At 41.4% G+C, this 25,763-nt stretch overlaps 1 long non-coding RNA gene across 1 annotated transcript in view; it reads right to left on the bottom strand.

The window, feature by feature from the left end:
- Positions 1–5,026: 5,026 nt before the first annotated feature.
- Positions 5,027–25,763, bottom strand: part of LOC131384608 (uncharacterized) — a 79,355-nt gene continuing 58,618 nt past the window's right edge. The window contains exons 3-4 of the long non-coding RNA XR_009215623.1: positions 5,914–6,088; positions 5,027–5,245 (exon numbers count right to left, since the gene is read on the bottom strand). This is a non-coding gene — a long non-coding RNA (uncharacterized LOC131384608). The remainder of the gene's footprint in view (positions 5,246–5,913; positions 6,089–25,763) is intronic.

Below are 25,763 nucleotides of genomic sequence, written 5' to 3'. Positions count from 1 at the left end.
CCTAACCCCTCATAATAAATCTCCTATGGGTGTCATTTCTCAGGAGAACCCTAACTAATAAACAGAACAACCACTTAAGGACCAATTCCTCCTCTTCAACTTCGTTTCCCTCCCAAATCACTCCTGCTATCCTCCCAGCTAATTTATCTCCACATCATATGCATCCCCTCAACTACTCCACAAAGAAATATGTGGTGGAAATACCAAGAAAATGAGTAAAGCAGAGATTGCTATGTGTCTCCCACTGATCTGAGCTCTCACCAGAACCATGAGAGGTAGGTGCTATCATTCTCCCCATTTTACAGATGAGGAAATCAGGACTCACAGAGGTTAAGTAATTTGCCCAAGCTCTTTCAGGTGAGGAAGCTTGGAATCAAACCTAGGTGGTCTGGCTTGAGAGTCTGTGTCCATGAGGGAGAGGAGGAGAGGGCAGGGCAGGGCAGGGCAGGGCAGGGCAGGGAAGGGGAAAGGGGAAAGGGGATGTTGTGTAAACAGGAAAATGAGAATGCTGGTGAGCAGGCAGAGTGGGTCCCAGGAAAGACACTCTTTACCCTCAGCCTGTCATTTGCATACATCTGTTTCTCGCACCAGCTAGTGTGTTGCTTCTTAGGGAGCATGATGTCAGATGTGTTCTCTCCACCTGCAAGGCAGCAAATGACGTACTCTGTCCTCCAGGTAAATGTAAAACCTATTCCCTCACCTGTCAAGATCAGTGGGTAGAGATGCCTGGCTGCCAGTCTACATATGCGTTCCACAGAGCATGCTGGAAGTGAGCTCGGGCATTGAGCCTCCCAGTACCTACCTTTCTCCTCTGTACACACACACACATACACACACACACACACACACACACACCCCTCCCACCTTAGGGCTCTGCCACAAACATCAGCTGGAAATGGCAAGGGTCACTCTGTGTCACGAGGACAACCTTCCTTCCTGTGTCCCTTCCTCACCCGCATTGGCTTTTGACAACCAAGCAGATATATTTCAAATCACTTTTGGTTTTTACTGAACAAAGAAAAAAAATGTCCCTGTCATTTTTCACTGTGCTGTTGCTTCCTCCTATTACCTCTGCTAAGATGCACCCAAAGAAAAGAAAATACAAGTGCATACAATTAGCAATGGAAATTATTAATAGGAGCAAGAGATTCAATCCATTCTACAAGTAATTCTGTAGTGATTTTAGTAATTGATAGTAATTAAACACTAATTCATTCATTTCCTAACTAATGTATTTACTTTATTTATGGGTATTCACTTCAATTACACTTGTTTGCATTCCTTGGGTTAAGTAATACAAATTTACTCTCTTTTCTGAAAATATTTATTTGGGCTTCTTTAAGGCATTCTTTGAGAGTGTGTGAGAACAAAGACTAATTGCTTTGAATTGCAGCTAAGCACACTGATTTCTCACTTTGGAATGTGGAGCTACTGAAAAGTGAGCTTTTCTGACTTCTCAGTTGGGCCTTATCTTCTTTTCCCTCATTCTGGTCCAGCTGTCTGGCAAACAGTCTCTCTGCTTTTTTTTTTTTTTTTCCAGAAAATATCTGGGAATAAGTTGCATGTGGACCTGGAACATCAGGGAATAACAGCCCCGCCTTTGGGCCTCACTTGAAATAAGCAGGATGAGCCCAGAGAGACATGGCAGACATGTGTCTGTTCTTTGGGTTGAGTGGTCATTAGCTATTTCAGTAAGACTTCCAAGACTGGAAGCAAAGCGCTGAGGGCCACCCAGCCTGCTTATCTCTCCCTATTGGCCATGTGGTCTGTCTTCAGACACTGCTCCTGAAGGGCACTCTCTTGATATTTCACCTCTGAGCAGCTCCAACTCTTAGAAATCCTTCCTCACACCGAGCCTACATCTATCACTTTAAGATGATCTTCCTCCCTGCCCAGCCCCACCCCGACCTGCTCTCCTCATAGGGCCACAGAGAGTAAGTCCAATCTCTAATCCAAAGACCAGCCTGTTTGACACCTCACAATTTACATGGTGGCACCAGGCACTCCAATTTGTTTAAGTATTCTCATGTAGAATATTTTATTCTACAGCATCCTGTTTGCTGAAGGAACTCCAGCCTATTTGCATCCTCCCTAAAAGATCTGACTGGCTATGATCTGACTATCGCAACGAAAAATAGAAATGACCTCTTTCAGTCAAGACTCTGTATTTCCATTAATGACTGCATTAACTTGGGTTGTACATATAACAATAACTCCTTTGAGTTTTTATCAATAGGCAGTGTGATGAGCGTTCCTGAGATCTGTTATGAATAATGGGTAAGTCAAAAGTATAAAGGAGACTCTAGGTTACAGAAAAAGTTTAGAAATTCTAGCCTGGACATCAGCTCTACACAAAGTAGATACTCCATTTGGCCCATTTTGCCTTCCTTTTAAAAAAAAAATTGAAATATTTAATTGATAAATAAAGATGGAATATATCCAAGGTGTACAATGTGATGATTTGATATACATACACATTGTGTAATGAATGCCACAATCAAATTCATTAACACATCCATTACAAAATTAATGTACAAAAATCACAAGCATTCTTGTACACCAGTAACAGACAAACAGAGAGCCAAATCATGAGTGAACTCCCATTCACAATTGCTTCAAAGAGAATAAAATACCTAGGAATCCAACTTACAAGGGATGTGAAGGACCTCTTCAAGGAGAACTACAAACCACTGCTCAATGAAATCAAAGAGGATACAAACAAATGGAAGAACATTCCATGCTCATGGGTTGGAAGAATCAATATCGTGAAAATGGCCATACTGCCCAAGGTAATTTATAGATTCAATGCCATCCCCATCAAGCTACCAATGACTTTCTTCACAGAATTGGAAAAAACTACTTTAAAGTTCATATGGAACCAAAAAAGAGCCCTCATCACCAAGTCAATCCTAAGCCAAAAGAACAAAGCTGGAGGCATCACACTACCTAACTTTAAACTATACTACAAGGCTACAGTAACCAAAACAGCATGGTACTGGTACCACAACAGAGACATAGATCAATGGAACAGAACAGAGCCCTCAGAAATGATGCCGCATAGCTACAACTATCTGGTCTTTGACAAACCTGACAAAAACAAGCAATGGGGAAAGGATTCCCTATTTAATAAATGGTGCTGGGAAAACTGGCTAGCCATATGTAGAAAGCTGAAACTGGATCCCTTCCTTACACCTTATACAAAAATTAATTCAAGATGGATTAAAGACTTATATGTTTGACCTAAAACCATTAAAATCCTACAAGAAAACCTAGGCAATACCATTCAGGACATAGGCGTGGGCAAAGACTTCATGTCTAAAACACCAAAAGCAATGTCAACAAAAGCCAAAATCGACAAATGGAATCTCATTAAACTAAAGAGCTTCTGCACAGCAAAAGAAACTATCATCAGAGTGAACAGGCAACCTACAGAATGGGAGAAAATTTTTGCAACCTACTCATCTGACAAAGGGCTAATACCCAGAATCTACAATGAACTCAAACAAATTTACAAGAAAAAAACAAACAACCCCACCAAAAAGTGGGCAGAGAACATGAACAGACACTTCTCAAAAGAAGACATTTATGCAGCCAAGAAACACATGAAGAAATGCTCATCATCACTGGCCATCAGAGAAATGCAAATCAAAACCACAGTGAGATACCATCTCACACCAGTTAGAATGGCCATCATTAAAAAGTCAGGAAACAACAGGTGCTGGAGAGGATGTGGAGAAATAGGAAAACTTTTACACTGTTGGTGGGACTGTAAACTAGTTCAACCATTGTGGAAGTCAGTGTGGCGATTCCTCAGGTATCTCGAACTAGAAATACCATTTGACCCAGCCATCCCATTACTGGGTATATACCCAAAGGACTATAAATCATGCTGCTATAAAGACACATGCACACGTATGTTTATTGCGGCACTATTCACAATAGCAAAGACTTGGAACCAACCCAAATGTCCAACAACGATAGACTGGATTAAGAAAATGTGGCACATATACACCATGGAATACTATGCAGCCATAAAAAATGATGAGTTCGTGTCCTTTGTAGGGACATGGATGAAACTGGAAAACATCATTCTCAGTAAACTATCGCAAGGACAAAAAACCAAACACCACATGTTCTCACTCATAGGTGGGAATTGAACAATGAGAACTCATGGACACAGGAAGGGGAACATCACACTCCGGGGACTGTTGTGGGGTGGGGGGAGGGGGGAGGGACAGCATTAGGAGATACACCTAATGCTAAATGACCAGTTAATGGGTGCAGGAAATCAACATGGCACATGGATACATTTGTAACAAACCTGCACATTGTGCACATGTACCCTAAAACCCTAAAGTATAATAAAAAAAAAAAAACACATCCGTCATCAGCCATACTGTATAGTAGAGCGCCAGAACTCGTTTATCTTATAACTTAAAGTTTGTACCCTTTAACCAACACCTCCTCAATTATCCCAAGCCCATGACAACTACTATTCTACTCTCTGCTTCTATGAGTTTGACTTTTTTAGATTCCACATGTAAGTGAGATCGTGTGGTTTTTGTCTTCCTGTATCTAGCTTACTTCACTTAGTATGATGTCCTCTGGATTCATTAATGTCTTCAGAAATTACAGGTTTTCCTTCGTTTTTATGTCTGAATAATATTCCACTGTATATATGTATCATGATTTCTTTATGCATTCATTTGTTGATGGACACTTCGGTTGCTCCCATATCTTGGCTATTACAAAAAAGGATGCAGTGGATATGGGGTGCAAATATCTATTTGAGATACTGATTTCATTTCCTTTGATTATGTGTCCAGAAGAGGGATTGATGGATCATTTGGCAATTTTATTTTTAATTTTTTGAGAATCCTTCATATTGCCTTTTATAGTGGCTTTACCAACTTACATTCCCAACAACAGTGTGCAAAGATTTTATTTTCTCCTTACCCTCACCAACACTTCTTTCTTGTCTACTTGATAACAGCCATCCTAAACAGCATGAGGTGTTTTTGTGGCTTTGACTCTCATTTCCCTGATTATAAGTGATACTGAGCATAATTTGTTTTATAAAAATTATGTTCCACCTCAGACTGCCCAGGAGCAAAATTGGTCAGGGGCCAACAACAGGCAGAAAACCTGCAGGATGAGGGTGGAGAATATGCCTACAGTCACGATGGATTCTTTTGGCAGCAATGTTGTCCTTTCATTGTGCAAGACTCCAATCGTTCCCTTCATCCTGAGAAGAGAAGGAAGATAAGGTAAGAGAGCAGTGACTGAAACAAGAAGGGACAGCAAAATTGGGGGTGGGTCTGTCTTCTGGGAATTCCTGAGATGAATGTCTGTGAAAAGTACATGGCAATGATAAAAGAGGAGATCTCATATATACTTAATACCTACACCTTGGGGGCCTCCCCATAATGCCAAGTTCACATGCATCATTTTTTTTTTCACTGTGGGGCAGTAGAAAGGCTAATTGGTCTGGATGAAGAGACAATGAGAAATGAAGGCTCTGCAGCAGGCTCATTGCTCATTCATTGGCCTCTGTAGCTACTGGGGTCCTTGCATCTGATGACAGAGCCTTACCAGAGGAAGGGAGTGGAAGGCCAGGGAAGGAGAAGTCAGAGGCTTGGGCCAGGAACTGTCCAGCCAGGAAAGTGCTGAATCAGCCCTCACCTCTGAACACAGAGGGTCCATGGAAGCTGCTGCCAGGACCTAACCTCTGGAAATACACCTTTCTAAGGTGGGTAGGAAGTGGTGGAAATAGCCACACAACCAAATTATTACAGAGTCATAATTGAAGTTTAAGCTACTAAAAGAGTTATGTTGGAGAACGGAGTGGGCCACAGTGATGGAAGAAAGTCCCATTCTAGGCCTAGGGAAACACATGTTCTTGATAGAGGATACCTGGATACACAAAGCAGCAGGATGGCAGGAGTGATCATAATTTCCTTCTGTGGTTGATGGAGCTTCTTCTCCATTCGGAAGATAGTCCTTGACTTCCGATTTCCTTATTATTGCTTGGCGCCATAGAAATTACTTCCATTCTATAAAATAACTCTTGTCTGGCTATCTTTTGAAGCTGCAAAAAGAAGGATTTTCAACTATGTAGAAGTGAATGTAGCAGTAATACAGATGTGTGTGCATTTTAATAAAAATCGTGTGTGTGTGCATGTGCACACCATCTACAGATACACAAATGTGTGTGGTTTTGTCTTATCAGCATTCAGTGTAGAATTTGCATCTGCTAATCAGTTCAGGATCCAGAAAAGTAGCTTTTGATAGAAGAATTCCATTCCTAGCCAGCCAGCTGTGAAATACTGTACCTGTTCCATAAAGACAGGCCTGTTTTCATCCCTTACACACACACACACACACACACACAATCATGTGACCCAGGCATGCCACAAGGGAAATCAGCTAAGAATTCTCATGACAAAGTCCCTGAAGAGGGAAAAAAAATCAAGGTTCTTTGAATTTAGTTTTTTTATGAACTAGAATGAGGTTTCAGCACCAGAATCTTTAACATGTTGTTTTATAATTAAGGAAGGCAGGAAGGCAGGCAAGGTGAGGGGAGGGAGGGAAAGGGTGGGAGGAAAAATGGGAGGAATGCAGTCACAGAGGAGTCTGCCTCATTCAATAACTGTTAAATGAAAAATAATAATTATGGGAATAAAGTGCACATGACCAACATATAGGCCAAATCATCTCATCCTCTTTGCCTCTCTCATCATCTTTGGAGGAGTGGCATTTAAATATTGACTGGAGTTACATCCCCTGAGCCATCCCTCACTGGGATTGGGTTCTGAGAGTGTAATGTTAACTAAACTTTAAGGAAATGAGAGCCTGAAAGAGAAATGAAATCAAATGCAATATAATAGAGAAAAGTGATGAAACACTATTAAGAATTAAGTCCATTATCCTATTTGTTGCTAAGGAGGATTCTTTGCCTTGGTTTCTTGTCCCAAGTTACTTCCTCTCCACATTCAATATGAATTGTGTATTTGACTAAATTTAGGTAAGGAGATTCCTAACCCAGAAAAATAAGCAGAACACAGTCTATCCTATTTAAAAAGAATAATTCAAATGGGTAACAAAGTGCCATCCCCACCATTCGGTATAGTATATGCTGGAACAAACCAAATACTCTGACCAGCCTTCTGCTCAAAATGCGTTTCATAATCAAGAGGCTAATTACTGAAAGGCCCTCATTGACATGAGGAAGACCTGGAGCAAAGCAAGTCACCTAGTAATTCCACACCTATTGAAAGACTCGAGGCCTAAAGTGAAGCAAGATTTGCTGAATACACCACACAGAATCAAATCAAGGTTCAGAAACCAAGCTCAGGGTTTAAGGAATCAAAATAACCACCAAGAAAACATTTTGTTGGATATCCATTTGTTCTGATATATGATGATTCTTCTTATTGCTGTCTCCTGATTGACAACTTCATCTCATTTCTTTTCTCGTCCTACTTATATAATACCTTCCCCCTCAAAACACTCAGATATACACCCACAGGCATGCATGTGCTTGTGCCCATGTAAACATACCATCTTCATGCACAAAACCAGCTGCTTCTCTTCATGTATTGCTCTTCTATCTATGTTTGACACTATCAATCATCCTCCCCTCCTTGGTTACTGAGACACTATCTCTCTTCTGTTTTCTTCCAACTATGTGTGAAATTGAATATACCAGTAATCTTAATATGTGTGAATTTTAGTCTAAACTGTGTGTGTGTGTGTGTGTGTGTGTGTGTGTGTGTGTGTGTGTTCATGCACAGGCTAGCTAGAGACAATATACAGATGTGTTTCTACCTCTTGGTTCTTCCTCTTTTCCCTCATCCTGAATATAGATATTTAACCCTGCCACCCCTTTAATCCTTCCTCTGTATCTTTTCTCATAACAAGGCATTCACTTTTAAGGCTTCCATTAGCCCCTCTGTAAATATGATCGTCAAATTTAACTCTAGTTCTGAAATCAGTCACGAGTGCCACTTCCAAACGTTCAATTATTTGCTGAAGTTTTCCATCTAAATGTTCCCATCAGCACGGTAAACTCAACACATGCCAAACTAAACTCCCCTTTCATCCTGTACCCCAATCAAAAAAGAAATAAGCTTTCCAGGCTGTGTTCCTTATGTGTGTTATGACATCTTCATCATCTCAAGCCCCAAACCCTCGTCATCATCTTTCCCTTTTTTGAGCTTTGTCAATGTTGGGTCATTCATATTTCCTTTACCTACCTCTGCCACCACCATAATTCACACAATCCTTATTCATCATCTGGATTACTGTAGTAGCCTCTTAACTACTTTTGATGCCTCTAGTCTCCTACGTCTCTAATTTGTTTTACGGATCTCTACAAAGTGATCTTCCTAAAGCACTACTCTGATTATCTTACTCATCTGTCTCAAAAACATCCCTTCTCCTGATACACAAGATCCAAAATTTAAGCTTCCTTAATTTGAATCCAGAGTTCCCCACAATCTAACATAGACAGATTACATCTATCACCCGCCCTGCACCCAGCCCAGGTGTTTTGCCTAGGCTGAACTGCTTGCCGTTCACTATATATCAGCATTTCCAGGTATGTGCCATTGTCCCTAGGGTTCACTCAACCTGGAGAGCAGTGTCCATTTCCACAGGTTCAAATCCTTTGCTCAAATTCCATCTCCTCCTAGGAGTTATCCCTGATATCCAGCTGAAAGCAAGGTTATATCCCTCTGCTCTCATTTTATTTATTCCTTTCCTGACCCTAATCATTTTCTTGTTTTTTTCAACTTTTATTTTAGATTCAGTGGGTACATGTGCAGGTTTTTTACCTGAACATATTAAGTGATGTTGAGGTTTGGGGTACACATGATCCCATTACCCAGGTACTGCGCATAGTACCCACTAGTTAGTTTTGCAACATTTTGCCCATCTTGCCCTCCCCCTTCTCATAGTCCCCAGTTTCTGTTGTTGCTATATTTGTGTCCATGGGTACCCAATGTTTAGCTCCTTCTTATAAGGGAGAATATGTGTATTTGGTTTCCTGTTCCTGCATTAATTCACTTAGGATAATAGCCTCCAGCTGCATTCATGTTGCTGCAAAGGACATATTTCATTTTTATGGCTGCATAGTATTCCATGGTGTATATGCACCACATTCTCCTTATTACATCATCGATTGGCACCTAGGTTGATTTAATGATTTTGCTATTGTGAATAGTGTAGTGATGAATATATAAGTGCATGTGTCTTTTTGGTATAAATAATTGTTTTGTTTTGGATATATACTCAGTAATGGGATTGCTAGGTCAAATGGTTGTTCTAAGTTATTTGAGAAATCTCCAAACTGCTTTTCACAGTGGCTGAACTAATTTACATTCCCACCAACAATGTATAAGCATTCCCTTTACTCCACTGCCTCACCAGAATATATTGTTTTTAGATCATTGTTTGAGATAGATCTTGCTCTGTCACCCAGGCTGAGTGCAGTGGCATGAACGTGGCTCACTGCAGCCTTGACCTCCTGGACTCAAGCAACTTTCCTGTCTCAGCCTCTTGTGTAGCTTGGACTATAGGTATGTGCCACCACACCTGGCTATTTTTTGGTCAATTTGTATCTTTTTTTTTTTTGGAAAGATGAAGTCTCATCATGTTGCCCAGGTTGGTTTTGAACTTCTGGACTCAAGTGACCCTCCTGCCTCTGCCTTCCAAAGTGCTGCGTTTATAGGCATGAGCCACTGCACCTGGCCTTGACTTTTCAATAATAACCATTCTGACTGGTATGAAATAATATCTCATTGAGATTTTGATTTGTGTTCCTCTGATGATTAGTGATGTACAGCATTTTTTCATATGTTTGTTAGCCACTTGTATGTCTTCTTTTCAGAAGTGTCTGTTCATGTCATATGCCCATTTTTCAATGATGTTATTTGTTTTTATGCTTGTTGAATTGTTTAAGTTCCTTATAGATTCAGGATGTTAGACTTTTGTCAGATGCATAGTTTGCAAGTATTTTCTCTCATTCTTTAGGTTGTCTATTCTGTTAATAGTTTCTTTTGATGTGCAGAAGTTCTTTTGTTTAATTGGGAACCACTTTTCAATTTTTGTTTTCACTGGAATTACTTTTGAGAACTTAAGACATAAATTCCTTCCCAAGGCCAATGTCCAGAATGGTGTTTCCTAGGTTTGCTTCTAGGATTCTCATAGTTTGAGGTCTTACATTTAAATCTTTAATCCATCATATGTTGATTTTTGTAGATGGTGAAAAGTAAGGGTCCAGTTTTATTCTTCTGTATATGCCTAGCCAGCTATTACAGCACCATTTATTGAGAGTGTCCTAAAAAAGGGGAGTCCTTTTCTTACTGTCTGTTTTTGTCAACAACAGATTGATGTAGGTGTGTGGCTTCATTTCCAGGTTCTCTCTTCTGTTTCATTGGTCTATGTGTCTGTTTTTGTACCAGTATTATGCTGTTTTGATTACTGTAGCTTTATAGCATAGTTTGAAGTAGAGTAATGTGATGCCTCTGGCTTTGTTCTTTTTGCTTAGGATTGCTTTGTCTATTCAGTCTCTTTTTGGTTCGATATGAATTTTAGGATAGTTTTTTTCTAGTTCCATAAAAAACAACATCAGTAGTTTGATAGGAATAGCACTGCATCTATATGTCGCTTTAGGTAGAATGTCCATTTTAATGATACTGATTCTTCCAATTCACGAACATGGAATGTTTTTCCATTTGTTTGTGTCATCTATGATTCATTTCGGCAGTGTTACAGATATTTTATCTCCTTGGTTAGTTACATTTCTAGGTATTTTATTTTTTGTGTGGCTATTGTAAATGAGATTGCATTCTTGATTGGGCTTTCATCTTGAATGTTATTGACGTATAGAAATGCTACTGGTTTTTGTACATGGATTTTGTATCCTGAAACTTTATTGATGTCATTTATTAGTTCCTGGAGGCTTTTGGCAGAGTCTATAGGGTTTTCTAGGTATAGGATTATATCATCCATGAGGAGAGATAGTTTGACTTTTTCTTCTCCTTATTTGGATGCCTTTTATTTCTTTCTCTTGCCTGATAGCTCTGGCTGGTATTTCCAGTACTATGTTGAATAGGAGTGGTCAAGTGGGCTTCCTTGTCTTGTTCCAGTTCTCAAGGGGAATGCTTCCAGTTTTTGCCCATTCAGTACGATGTTGGCTGTGGGTTTGTCACTGATGGCTGTTATTATTGTGAGGTATGTTTCTTTAATGCCTCATTTCTTTGAGGGTTTTTATCATGAAGGGATGCTGGATTTTATTGAGTGTATTTTCCATGTCTATTGAGATGATCATATGGTTTCTGTTTTTAATTCTGTTTATTTAGTGAATCACACTTATTGATTTACGTATATTGAACTGACCTTGCATGCCAGGAATAAAGCCTACTTGATCATGGTAAATTAACTTCTTGGTATGCTGCTGAATTCAGTTTGCTAGTATTTTGTTGAGGATATCTGCATCTGTGTTCATCAGGGATATTGTAGTTTTCTTTTTCTGTTGTGTCTTTTCCAGGTTTTGGTATCAGGGTGATATTAGCTTTATAGAATTAGGGTGGAGTACCTCCTCATCGATTTTTTTAGAACAGCTGCAGTAGAATTGGTACCAGCTTTTCTTTCTATGTCTGGTAGTATTAGGCTGTGAATCCATCGGTCCAAGACTTTTCATTGGTACAGGCTTTTAATACTGATTCAATTTTGGAACTCCATATTAATCTGTTCAGTGTTTTAATTTATTCCTGATTCAATCTTGGGAGGGTATGTGTTTCCAGGAATGTATTGATTTCCTCTAGATTTTTTAGTCTATGTGCTTAGAGATGTTCATAGTACTCTCTGAGAATCTTTAATATGTCCACGGGATCAGTTGTAATATCACCTTTGTATTTCTAGTTGTGCTTATTTGGATCTTCTCTCCTTTTTCTTTGTTAGTCTAGCTATTGTTCTAGTGGTTTGGTTTATTTTTACAAAAAAAAAACAACTTTTGTTTTCATTAATTTTCCTTGCTACCTTTGGGGTTAGTTTGTTTTTGTTTTTCTAGTTTCTCTAGGTGTGATGTTAGATTGTTAATTTGAGACTTTTCTAGCTTTTTGAAGTAGGCATTTAGTGCTATAAACTTTCCTCTTAACTGCTTTTGCTGCATCCCAGAGATTTTGGTATGTTGTATCTCTGTTTTTATTTATTTCAAATATTTTTTAATTTCTATCTTAATTACATTGTTTATGCAAAAGTCATTCAGGATAAAGTTGTTTAATTTCCAGATAATTGTATAGTTTTGAGAGATATTCTTGGTATTGGTTTCTATTTTTATTCCACTGTGGTCCAAGAGTAGAGTTGGTGTGATTTTTTTTTAATTTATTGAAAGTGCTTTATGGCCAAGCATGTGGTCAACCTTGCAGTATGTTCTGTGGGCAGATGAGAGAAATAAGTATTTTGTGGTTGATGGGTGGAGTATTCTGTAGGTATCTATTACGTCTGACTGATCAATGTCAAGTTTATAATTTCTTTGTTAGTTTTTTGTCTCAATAATCTGTCTAATGCTGTCAGCAGGGTGTTGAAGTCTCCCACTATTATTGTGTGGCTATCTAAGTCTTTTTGTAAGTCTAAAGTTTTTTATTTTCTATTATTTATTTCAATAGTTTTGGGGAAACGTGATGTTTGGTTGCATGAATAAGTTCTTTAGAAATGATTTCTGAGATTTTGGTGCACCCATCACCCACACAGTGTATACTGTATCCAGTGTGTAGTCTTTTATCCCTTACCCCCTCCCACCCTTTCCCCAGAGTCCCCAAAGTTCACTGTGTCATTCTTATGCCTTCATGTCCTCAGAGATTAGCTCCCAATTATGAGCGAGAACATATAATGTTTGGTTTTCCATTCTTGAGTTACTTCACTTAAAATAATAGTCTCTAATTCCATCCATCTTGCTGTGAATGCCATTATTTTGTTTCTTTTTTATGGCTGAGTAGTATTCCATGGTGTGTGCGTGTGTGTGTCTGTGTATGTATCACATTTTCTTTATCCACGCTTTGATTGATGAGCATTAGTGCTGGTTCCATATTTTTGCAATTGTAAATTGTGCTGCTATAAACATGCATGTGCAAGTATCTTTTTCATATAATGACTTTTTTTCATCTGGGTAGATAGATACCTAGTAATGGGATTGCTGGATCAAATGGTAGATCTACTTTTAGTTCTTTAAGGAATCTCCACACCGTTTTCCATAGTGGTTGTACTAGTTTACTTTGCCACCAACAGTGTAGAAGTGTTTCCTTTTCACCACACCCACACCAACATCTACTATTTTTTTATTTTTTGATTATGGCCATTCTTGCAGGAGTGAGGTGGTATCACATTATAGCTTTGATTTGCATTTCCCTTATAATTAGTGATGTTGAGCATTTTTCCATATGCTTCTTAGCCATTTGCATATCTTCTTTTCAGAATTGTCTATTCATGTCCTTAGCCCACTTTTTGGTAGGATTGTTTTTTTTCTTGCTAATTTATTTGAGTTCTTTGTAGATTATGGAAATTAGTCCTTTGTTGGATGTATAGATTGTGAAGATTTTTCTCCCACTCTTTGGGTTGTGTGTTAACTCTGCTTTATGGCCAGCTTTTGCTGTGCAGGTGCTTTTTAGTTTAATTAAGTCCCATCTATTTATCTTTGTTTTTGTTGCATTTGCTTTTGTGTTCTTGGTCATGAAGTCTTCACCTAAGCCAATGTCTAGAAGGGTTTTTCTGATGTTATCTTCTAGAATTTTTATGGTTTCAGGTCTTAGATTTAAGCCTTTGATCCAGCTTTAGTTGATTATTGTATAAGGTGAGAGATGAGGACCAGTTTTATTATTCTACATGTGGCTTGCCAACTATCCAAGCATCATTTGTTGAACAGGTGTCCTTTCCCCACTTTATGTTTTCATTTGCTTTGTCAAAGATTAGTTGGCTGTAAGTGTTTGGCTTTATTTCTGGGTTCTCTATTCTGTTCCATTGGTCTATGTGCCTATTTTTATACCAGTACCATGCTGTTTTGGTGACTATGGCCTTATACTAGAGTTTGAAGTCTGGTAATGTGATGCCTCCAGATTTTTTTCCTTCTTGCTTTGGCTACGCAGGATCTTTTTTGGTTCCATATAAATTTTAGGATTTTTTTTTCTAGTTCCGTGAAGAAGAATGGTGGTATTTTGATGGGAATTGCATTTAATTTGTAGATTTCTTTTGGCAGTATGATCCTTTTCACAATATTAATTCTATCCATCCATGAGCATGAGATGTGTTTCCATTTGTTTGTGTTGTCTATGATTTCTTTCAGCAGTGTTTTGTAGTATTCCTTCTAGAGGTCTTTCACCTCCTTGGTTAGGTATATTCCTAAGCTTTTTTGTTTTTGTTTATTTTTTGGTGGGATTTTTTTTTGCAGCTATTATAAAAGGGGTTGAGTTCTTGATTTGGTTTTCAGCTTGGTTGTTATTGTGGTATAGCAGAGCTACTGTTTTGTGTACATTAATTTTGTATTCTAAAACTTTGCTGAATTCATTTACCAGTTCTAGAAGCTTTATGGATGAGTCTTTAGTGTTTTCTAGGTATACAAATATATCATTAGCAAACAGTGACAGTTTGACTTCCTCTTTACTGATTTGGATGCCCTTTATTTCATTCTCTTGTCTGATTGCTCTGGCTAAGATTTCCAGTAATATGTTGAATAGAAATGGTGAAAGTGAGCATCCTTGTCTGGTTCCAGTTCTCAGGGGGAATGCTTTCAACTTTTCCCTGTTCAGTATAATGTTGGCTGTGGGTTTGTCATAGATAGCTTTTATTACCTTAAGGTATGTCCGTTCTATAGTGATTTTGCTGAGGGTTTTAATAATAAAGCAATGCTAGATTTTGTCAGATCCTTTTTCTGCATCTATTGAGATGATCATGTGATTTTTGTCTTTAATTCTGTTTATGTGGTGTATCATATTTAATGACTTGCAGATGTTAAACCATCCCTGCATCACTGGTATGAAACCCACTTGATCATGGTGGATTGTCTTTTTGATGTGCTGTTGGATTCAGTTAGCTAGTATTTTGCTGAGGATTTTTGCATCTATGTTCTTCAGAGATATTGGTCTGTAGTTTTGTTTCTTTGTTATGTCCTTCCTTGGTTTTCTCTATCCTGTGGAATAGTGTCAATAGGATTGGCACTAATTCTTCTTTGAATGTCTGATAGAATTTAACTGTGAATCCATCTGGTCCTGGACTTCTTTTGTTGGCAATTTTTCAATTATTATTTCAATCTTGCTGCTTGTTTTTGGTCTGTTCCGAATTTCCACATCTTCCTGGTTTAATCTAGGAGGGTTGTATGTTTCCAGGAATTTATCCATCTCCTCTAGGTTGTCTAGTTTATGCACATAAAGATGTTCATAGTAGCCTTGAATAATCTTTTGTATTTTGGTGGTATCAGTAGTAATATCTCTTCTTTCATTTTTAATTGCATTTATTTGGATCTTCTTTTCTTTTCTTGGTTAATCTCACTAATGATCCACCAATTTTATTTATCTTTTAAAAAAATCACCTTTCTGTATTTTTGAAAAATAAATCTGAGTGTTCCAATGTTGTGTACATATATATTTGGAATAGTTACATATTCTTGTTGAACTTAACCATTTATCATTATGGGCCCCTGATCTCACTGTCCTTTTTTACTGTAGTTCTTTAAAGTCTGTTTTATCTGATATAAGAATAGATCCCTGGTATTTTTTATTTCCTTTTTGCATGGTAGAGCTTTCCTCAACCCTTACTTTGAGCCTGTGGGTGTCAGTACTTGTGAGATGGCTCTCCTGAAGACAGCAGATGGATGGGTCTTGTTTTTTTAGCCAACTTGCCACTCTGTGACTTTTGAGTTGGGTGTTCAGACCATTTACCTTCAAGGTTAATGTTGATATGTGAGGTTTTCATCTTGTCATACAGTTATTAGCTGATTGCTTTGTAGTTTCTATTGTGTGGTTGCTTTACAGGGTCTGCAAGCTATGCGCTAAGTGTGTTTTTGTGGAAGCAGACTTCTTTTCTTTTTATGTTTAGAACTCCTTTAGGGATCTCTTGTTAGACTTGTCTAGTGTTAACAAATTCCTTTAGTGCTTGCTTGTCTGAATACACTTTTATTTCTCCCATGCTTATGAAGCTTAGTTCGGCAGGGTATAAAATTCTTGATTGGAATTTCTTTTCTTTACGATGCTAAAAATAGGCCTCCCATCTCTCCTGACTTGCAATGTTTCTGTTGAGAAGTCAACTGTTATCCTGCTGGAGTTCCTTTTGTATGTGATCTGACCTTTATCTCTAGTTGCCTTTGAGATTTTTTCTTTAGCATTAACCTGATGACTATACGCCTGAGTGATGTTCATTTTGTGTTGTGTCTCATAAGACTTCTCTGGATTTCTTATATCTGGATATCTATGTCTCTATCAAGGTTAGGGAAATTTTCTTCAATGATTTTCTCAAATATGTTTTTGAGGTTATTTGCTTTTTTCTCCTTCTCTCTCAAAGATTTTGTTTAAAAAAATTTTCTGTGTATTTTTGTCTGGCTGAACTAGTTCAAAAGACTGGCCTTCAAGGTCTGAAATTCTTTCTTCTGCATAGTCCTGTCTATTGATAAAGCTTTAAATTGTATTTCAAAATTCCTTGAGTTTTTCTATTCCAGAAGCTCTGATTGATTTTTCACAATATTAATCTGATTGATGTTTATCTCTTCTTTCCTTTACTGGATTGCTTTGGAAGTTTCTTTGTGTTGATTTTCAACCTTGTCTTGGATCTCATTGAGCTTTCTTGCAATCTATGCTTTGAATCTTTTATCCATCATTTCTGAGTTTCCATTTGGTCTGGAACCATTGGTGGAGACATAGATAGTGTGATTCTTTGGTGGTGTTACTACATTCAGAGTTTTCATGATGCCTGAATTCTTGCACTGGCTTCTTCTCATCTGCAGATGCTGGTATTTCTAATTTTTTTAAATTATTTTTGTGCAGGTAGGATTTTTTCTTTTTCTTTCTTTCCCTACTGTATTATTTTTTCCTTCCTTTTTCTTTTCCCCCCTCCTAGAGGGTGTGACTGTAGAGTATGCTAGGTAGTGTCTTTTGGCTTTGCTTCTATAGCCCTATGTATTTCTTTTGGTAGGTTTTACATTGGGCTATGCCATTTAACCTATAAGCCAATATACAGCACTTATAGATATGAGCCTGCTATGGCCAATATGGCTGGGGATATACTTTATTCTGACAGAAGATCCCTGTTGCCTCTGGGCTGATTCATGGAATGCACAGTGGTCTGAGCCCTCTGCTCAACCCCAGGAAGGGCAGGAGCCACAAAAGACAGGGTCAAACTGGGAAGGTCCACCTACATCAGGTCTCCTGATGGCAGGCACAAGCACCAGCACTGAGGGAGAATCCAATGGGTGGCCACCAAGTGCCTAGAGGTGTACTTATGAATGGAGCTGAGAAACCTCCTCAGCACCAAAGTCTCTGCATGGGGATGAGGGCAGCCTAAACTCCATGAGAGTAGGTGATCCAGATACCTGGAGATCTGCCTGGGCATGGAGCACAGACAGCCCCTGCACCAAGATCTCTGCACTGGAGAGTTGGAGCAACTCAGGCTGCTGATGCAGCCAAGCAGGTGTTTCAAATGCCTGGAGATCTGCCTGGATGTGGAGCACAGAGGGACACCCCACCCCATACCAAGATCTTCACACAGGAAGGGTAGGGTGGGTCAGGCTGCTGATCTAGGTGAGGGGGTGCTTCAAATGCCTGGAGATCTGCCTGGGCATGGGGCAGAGAGAGCCCCGCTGCACCATGATCCATGCCCAGGAAGGGTAGAGTGGCTCAGGCTGCTGGTCCAAGCAAGTGGGTGCTCTAAATGCCTGGAAATCTGCCTGAGGGTGAGGTAGAGAGGGCCCCATGCACCATGATCTTAGGGGTGCAGGCTGGGACACCTAGCAATGTCACATGCAGACTGGTTCCAGGTTGCCAAACTGGCCTGGCTGCAAGTTGCACCACCCAGGAGAAACTGCAGCTCTGGTAGCTCTCCCACCCCCAGCTTGCTATGGGAGAAGAGGATAACTCCAGCACCTACTGCTGAAGCACCTTCCACAGTTCTGGCTGTGGAGGCTCCTATCCTGCTCAAGAGCAAGTGGTCCAATCTCTGGCCCGAGACTAAAATGCCTGCATGGCCGTGATACTAGGTCACCAAAAATGACTGACTTGTTTTACTCCTGGATTAAAAACGGCATCCTGCTCTCAGTCCCGGTCTGGAAAAATGCCTGCAGGTTTTCCCAGTGTCTTTCCCTCACAGCATCTCCAAGCCTCTCTCCAAGTTAGTTCCAGAGCTTGGAAGAAACAAAAGTGCACCACCCCCACCACCCCTTAGCCTGGGTTACTTGGATCCCCAGCAGAAAGGTGAGTCAGACAGAGGCTCTTTTCCTCTCTTGTGTATTGAGGCTTCACCCACTTTTATTGGCCAGTCACTTTTATTTTGGGCACTGTTTGCCAGTGTTCTCCTTCCTGGGATCTGGGATGTCCTTCATGAATCCAGTGGATTCTCATTTTCCGTCTTGAATTAAAGCTCACATGGTTGATTTTTATGTACTATCTTGCTATTTCCAAGTGGCTGAGGCATGCTAAAAGCCTCTAAACCACCATCTTGGGAGGAAAAAAACTCAACTTTGTATGAAAGTTGCATGGAAATATCTCATCCCCTTTAGGAGACTAAAAGCCCTTGAAAGAAAACCTTTATCTGTATGTGACACACAACACTCGAACACATTAGTGCTTAATATGTACTGAACGAGCACATATTAATGCATGCATGGATTCATATACTTGTATGAATACCATGCCTTGCTCACTAAACATACAGTCATTCATGGAGACAAAAACATAAATAAATCACCATACAAATCAATCACTTAACCATACATTTACAATGTGCTCATGGTAAGAGCTGTGCATTTGTAATTGCATGCCCATGTGTACTCATGCTTGAAAAAAAAGAAAAATGAACCCTTTGAACAAATGGGCAATGACTTTCTCTCTCTGAGTACTTCAAGTCATCCTAACATAGGCATCTGTATGAAAGAAAATGAAAACCCCGGTGTTGCTCTGAAAATGCCAGGTCAGATGAAAGAGCTGCTGGGACTGGAAGAAATCCATATGCATTGGCTACATATAAGGACTGGGGCCAAGACAGGCTGCCACTGATGGGGTAAAGTAATCCAAGCTAAGGATGTGCTTAGAGGGAAGAGAAGTAAACTACAGACAATTCCAGAATGGCTCTAAATGGCAAACATCCTCCCAAATATACAACAAACAACATTGACATGGCTGATGTGTAGAGGTTGTGTGTGTGTGTGTGTGTCTGTGTGTGTCTGTGTGTGTGTGTGTGTATTCAGGGTGGAGAGGAATACGAGAATGAATGAATGAATGAATTCAGGGCACCCTGATAAATTCCCCCAGGGATAAAATCCAAAGCATCTGCTTCTAAGAGATAAACAGAAAGCTCTGCTCCTCAGAGGCATGGCCAGTGGCTGAACACAGAGCTAATCTCCTCTGCACTGCACTGGGTCCCAGGCACCGCGGCAAATGTGTGTCCAAAAAAAAAAAAAAAATGGCGGTAAAAAAGAGAATCTCACTAAAGGCAGTAACATGGATTCAAATACTCTTTGCAGTTTGGATGAAAGCAACCAAAATTAATGTTGTTTCAAAAAGACTAGAGGTGCCAGAGCAGAGAAATAGATTAATTTTGGCTGTGGAGATGAAGAGGACTCCCTGGCTAACAGGGTGGAGCCTGGCCAGCTGCCAATGAGCATGAAAATGCTGTGCGTTTTCCAAGCATGATGTGCTCCTCTGTGGACTTTCCCATTTGTTGTGTCGTGTGATCTTCCAAGCACCAAGGTGAGCAAGCAATACAGGGGTTGTTACTCCCCTTCCATGGAATTTAGCTGATGCCCCATATCCCCCCCGCTTGGAATCCATCTCCTTTATGACCAATCTGTGACTCAGGGCAATGCTTCTCAGGCTTTAATGTAAACATCACCTGGAGTATGCACATATTGCAGTTCAGATTCCAACTCCACAAGTGTGGGACAGAGCCTGGGATTCTGCATTCTAAAATGTTCCCAAATGAGCCCTTTGCTGTAGGTGTGGAATCATATAGCTTTGGACACCATATCCACGAGTGCTGGGTTTCCATAAAAGTCAGGTTATAAGCTTTTCATTTGGCCAGACATGTTTTAAGCTACTAAAATCCTAGGCCAGACGTCACAAGTAGATCCCAGTTAGGACTGAGTTGTCTTTAGCTCCCAGATGCATAACCACCTGCAGGAGACACCTTCTCAATCCGAACTGAGGACCCTGGAAAAGTCCCAGCCCCTCTCTACATTTCCATTTCTCCAGTTGTGCAAAATCAAAGCACATCATCTCCTAGGCCCTACATGAAGAAGCCCAGAGAGGATTTCTTGTTTGCATTTATTTGGCTGTGATAAAGCCCCCCAAAAGGTCCTGGAACACTGAGACTCCACAGAGAGCTCATTTCCATCAACACACAAAGAAAACGTGAAGAACCTCAACATACTCCATCACCATCTTCATCCCCCACCCAGGGTGAGAGAACAGGCATGTTATCACCATCCAGTCTTTCCTGGGAATGACAGAATGCCAAAGCAGGATCTTACTCAGCATCCCAGAGCAAGGTCAAGATCAATCCAAATGCCCTGATTTCTGACCCTACACAATAGCATTAAGAGTACAGAGAAGGTCTGCTCCAGACCCTGTTTGCCTGGGTACCACCAGCAGGGGCTGCAGAACAGCAAAGCTTTGCTGCCTGATTCTTCCTCTGGAAGCTTCATCCCAGAGGGGCACCACTAGATGCCAGCCGGAGCTCTCCTGTATGAGGTGTCTGTCAATCCCTGCTGGGAGGTGTCCCCCAGTCAGGAGGCACGGGGATCAGGGGCCTAGTTGAGGAGGCAGTCTGTCCCTTAGCAGAGCTTGAGTGCTGTGCTAGGAGATCCGCTCAAAACCACCTGAGATATCATCTCATGCCAGTTAGAATGACAATCACTAAAAAGTCAGGAAACAACAGATGCTGGAGAAGATGTGGAGAAATAGGAATGCTTTTACACTGTTGGTGGGAGAGTAAATTAGTACAACCATTGCGGAAGACAGTGTGGTGATTCCTCAAGAATCTAGAACCAGAAATACCATTTGACCCAGCAATCCCCTTACTGGGTATATACCCAAAGGATTATAAATCATTCTACTATAAAGGTACATGCACACCTATGTTTACTGCAGCACTATTCACAATAGCAAAGACTTGGAACCAACTCAAATGCCCATCAATGATAGACTGGATAAAGAAAATGTAGTACATATACACCATGGAATAGTATGCGGCCATACAAAATGATGAGTTCATGTCTTTTGCAGGGACATGAGTGAAGATAGAAACCATCATTCTCAGCAAACTAACACAGGAAGAGAAAACCAAACACCGCATATTCTCACTCATAAATGGGAGGTGAATAATGAGAACACAGGGACACAAGGAGAGGGACATCACACACCAGAGCCTGTTAGCCGATGGGGGACTAGGGGAGGGATAGCATTAGGAGAAATGCCTAATGTAGATGACAGGTTGATGGGTGCAGCAAACCCACATGCCATGGTGGTGCAGCAAACCACCATGGCACATGTGTACATGTATAACAAACCTGCACGTTCTGCACATGTATCCCAGAGCTTAAGTATAGTTTTTAAAGAAAGAAAAGAGTACAGAGGAAAGACCAGTTCCCATGTAGCCCCCTCACTGACCAAGCACAATGCCTGCATTCCATATTAAAGCATATTCCATTAAGTCCTTTTCAGCCTCAGAAATGTATTTCTACAACTATAAACATTCCTGGCAGGACTGTTTAATACCTCTGAACCTTAATCATTTAACAAGATCGAGGGAATTTATTTATTAGATTTCTTGTGACAACCAGCTGACACAAAGGCACTCCCGGAACAGAGTAAGGGAAGGGCACACGGGGTAAGAGAGGACCCCTAAAAGCACCCATGAGAAGTCACCAAAGACTACCATTGCCTGCTTCTCAGCTTTGCATAAAGCCAGACCTGTTTCTACGTTTCCACCAATACCACCCTGAGTCCCTAGATGGTCTTCAGAACCACAAAGACACCCTGTCCCGACACAGCCTTTCTTCTATCCTGCCCCACCCATGCTAAGGCTGAGCTATGCTTGTTCCAGCTGTGCAGGAGACTCCGTGCTGTTTCAAAGGACACGGCTTGGGGATGAAGAGATGCAGTTCCCTGATGCAGCGGCTCAGCACTGCACAGGCGCCCCCTCATGCAGCCTGTTCTCAGCGGGGACCACTGAGAAGACGACAAAGAATGAAAACTCCAACATCCTGATTCCCCACTCCAGGGCCCGCCACCTTGGCCTCAGAGCCAGCACCAGACGCCCTTCAGAGACTGCAAACCTCCAGGAAAAATTAAATCCTCACAAAACACCCTTTAATTTTATCCACTTGCCTTAATGAAGGTTCTGGTATTAATGACCTCGGAGGCGTTTTGTCTGACAGTTCTGCTGGTAACTAAACCCTGTGCTATTTCCCCCGCCCAACAGCCTGAAATCTCAAGTGTCGCCTCTAATCTTATTTTCTATTTCTGGGCTATATTGCATTAGCACCTTTTTATTTCTCCTGGCATGTTTGACAGTGAGTTCAGGCTAGTGAGAATCATCTCTTTGTGCTGGCAAATAGGGATTGCATCGGCTGTTTGAGAATAATGACTTATAGTTAAAATTACCCCCAGGATGTCATAATTACATGGTTGCAGCTTTCTTCTTTGACAAGTTGGAGAGGCGGAGTTCAGGTGGCCTACGAGAAGTTGCTTGGGGTGGAGGAGAAAGATGGATAAACAAATGTGTACCCAGAGCTGCCCAGGAAGCTTGAGGACCTAGAACAGAGCCTGGAGCTACGGCATGCTGTGAGCAGGCAGGAAAGAGCTATTCAGCCCCATCTGCCCACCTCCTGTGCACACACGCACACACGCGCACACACATGCACACACACACACGCACACACACGCATACGCGCGCACACACGCAAACACGCGTGCACACACACGCACACGCACGCACACACGCACGCACACATGCACACACACGCACACGTGCGCACACACGCACACACACGCACGCATACACGCGCACACACACGCACACACACGTTCCTTCTGCCCATCCAGAGTTAAAATGAAAGGGCCACCACACTAGCTTCACTGAGGGTGGCATGATTTTCAGGATCCCCCAGACTCCCCATAACCATGAGCATCACACCCTGTGGGGTTTACTGCAGTATCTGAAATTTACAAATGAAACATCCCTTTGACCTAACTCATTAAACAAAAGGTCTCTGCTAAAGCCAAGCATTATTTGGGAGGCGTTTCATCACTAACATTAACAGTAGGTTAGGTTAACTCATGGTATTCTGCGACCAGTGTTTTCACACTGGCTTTTAGGAGTGAAATAAACATTCTTTTCCGTGAACCGCATGGCAGAAGACAGTGGGCACATGGTGCTGCGGATGAAACTCTGCCCACTCAGCTCCCACCCCACCCCACCCCACGGACTTCCAATGGGGGAGGCTGCTGGGATTCTGGCTTGACAGCCATGCTGTCTAAGCTCGTAGCAGGGCATGTGGGGGAGAGCTATGGAATTGATGAGTTTTGATATCCAGAGACTAGAAAAGGCAAATGTTGAAACACTGATTCCTGTAAAGGTAGGAGGAGGTCAAACGGGAAGGCCCTGCCACCTGCCAGGATGATGAAGGTCGTGGGCTAAGGGGGAAATGGTGAAGGGTCAGGAAACAACTAGAAATAGGACCAGAGATGACAGAAGCACACCCTAGGAAGGGACAAATCACATCAAGGGGCTGGGACAGCCTCGTGGTTGTGAATGTGGTCTTTGGCTCCATCGCCCGAGTGATGGAATGAGGCGGCATCGACCCGAGTGTCCGTGGGCAGATTACTTAACTTCTCTGTGACTCAGTTGCATCATTTCTAAAATGAGAAGGATAACATTACCTAAATGTCTTAGTATAGCTGAAGTACTGAAAACAGTGAGGCCCGGGACTTGCCCTTAATAAGCAAATGATATTAATATTATTTTCATGTAGCTATTATTGTTAGAACTGCTCCCCCAGACTCCCAGTTTTTATCTTGCTCTTCTCCCTTGGAAGTCCCCAAAATGCTGCATCAGCCCCTGAGAAAGGGAGACAGGTCTTCAGAACTCACAAAGATGCCCTGTCCCAACACAGCCTTTCTTCTACCCTGCCCCACCCACGCTGAGGCTGAGCTATGCTTGTTCCAGCCGTGCAGGAGACTCCCATATTCTCCCAGGAGAATATTCCAGGGGTGATATAGAAGCTGAATTGGTTGAGTGCCAAGGAGCCACAGTGAGGCGTGAATGAGGGGATCCCAGGTATTTATCTGTCAGGAAGGTGAACAGGAGCCATGAGGGGCACTAGGAAGTGAGGTGGGGGCACATGGGAAAGAGGATTTTTTAAGCACAGTATCTAATCTGTGTAATCACTGCTGTTGGGCCAAGGCACAAGTGGGGAGGAAACTTGTAGCCCATATTTTTGTTGTTGTTGTTTTTGTCTCCATTAGAGACACCTTGAGACCTGCCTCAGGTTTTGAAACAAAATTACATTATTTTCCTGCAGCAGGGCAGACGCAGCATGCAGGAATGAGGCTGAATGACAGCCTCCCAGGATTGCCAACTGAGGCCCAGCAGACACAAGTGTGCATCAGGCCCTTTTTGCAAATGACACTAATTAATATGGGGATTAATGAAAAAGCAAATGCACTTCGGCTCCTTGATTAAAATCCTAAATGCTCTCTCAGACACCCCCGTATTTCCACATGGGCTTTGGCAGCCGCTTGTGCCCGGACAACTGTCTGACAAAAGAGGCACCTCACATGGTCCGCAGTCTCCGTGCCAGTTCTGTCACTCCAACTAACCTGTCACCTAAGGGCCTGACCCACGTTTCAGCTGGCCTCAGATCATGGAAGCTGCAGCTACAATCAGCACAGAGGAAAGAGGCAAAGAGGTGGTATGATCTCATGCAAGGATCCGGAAAACACCATCGTAAGGCCAGCTTTATCTTCTACTAGTCAGGGTACCTAAACTGAATGTCCTCCACTGTTATAGTAATAATGACACTGCCCCATGCACCTTACAAGTAATGGGGAAGAACTGTGGCAATGGGTGCTGAAGAGCCTTTAAACCCCAAAGCATTGCACAGATGTGATTATTTGGATGGTACTCAGAGACACAGAAGGAGGGGAAAATCAATCCTGCAATGCCACGGAGCCCAGTGGAAGTCTTGGTAGAGCAGAAGGGGAGAGTCTCTGGCTAAAGTGGAGGTCAGGTGAACACTAATTTCTCTAGTGACAGCTGTACAACTGTGGGACTAGAGACAGTCCCAGAACAGGCCAGACCAGCCCTTTTTCCTGATGATGAAGATGCTGTCCCCACAGAGACCTTCCTAAGCTTGCCCTTCCCTGATGCTGCCCTGAGGACCCCAGTCCACAGGGAGCTCTGCCCCCACCTCATTGCAAGTGGTCAGTTTTCTTTCTTCTGTGTGGATACCTTGTTACCTCATGTGCAGTAAGATCTCTGAGCCTCTGTCTGCTGTATGCTGTTCA

This window comes from Hylobates moloch, unplaced genomic scaffold (assembly GCF_009828535.3).
Source record: "Hylobates moloch isolate HMO894 unplaced genomic scaffold, HMol_V3 SCAFFOLD_11, whole genome shotgun sequence".
NCBI classification, from domain to species: Eukaryota; Metazoa; Chordata; class Mammalia; order Primates; family Hylobatidae; genus Hylobates; species Hylobates moloch.
Note: the sequence above shows the minus strand (reverse complement) of the source record. Positions and strands in the feature narration are given on the sequence as shown.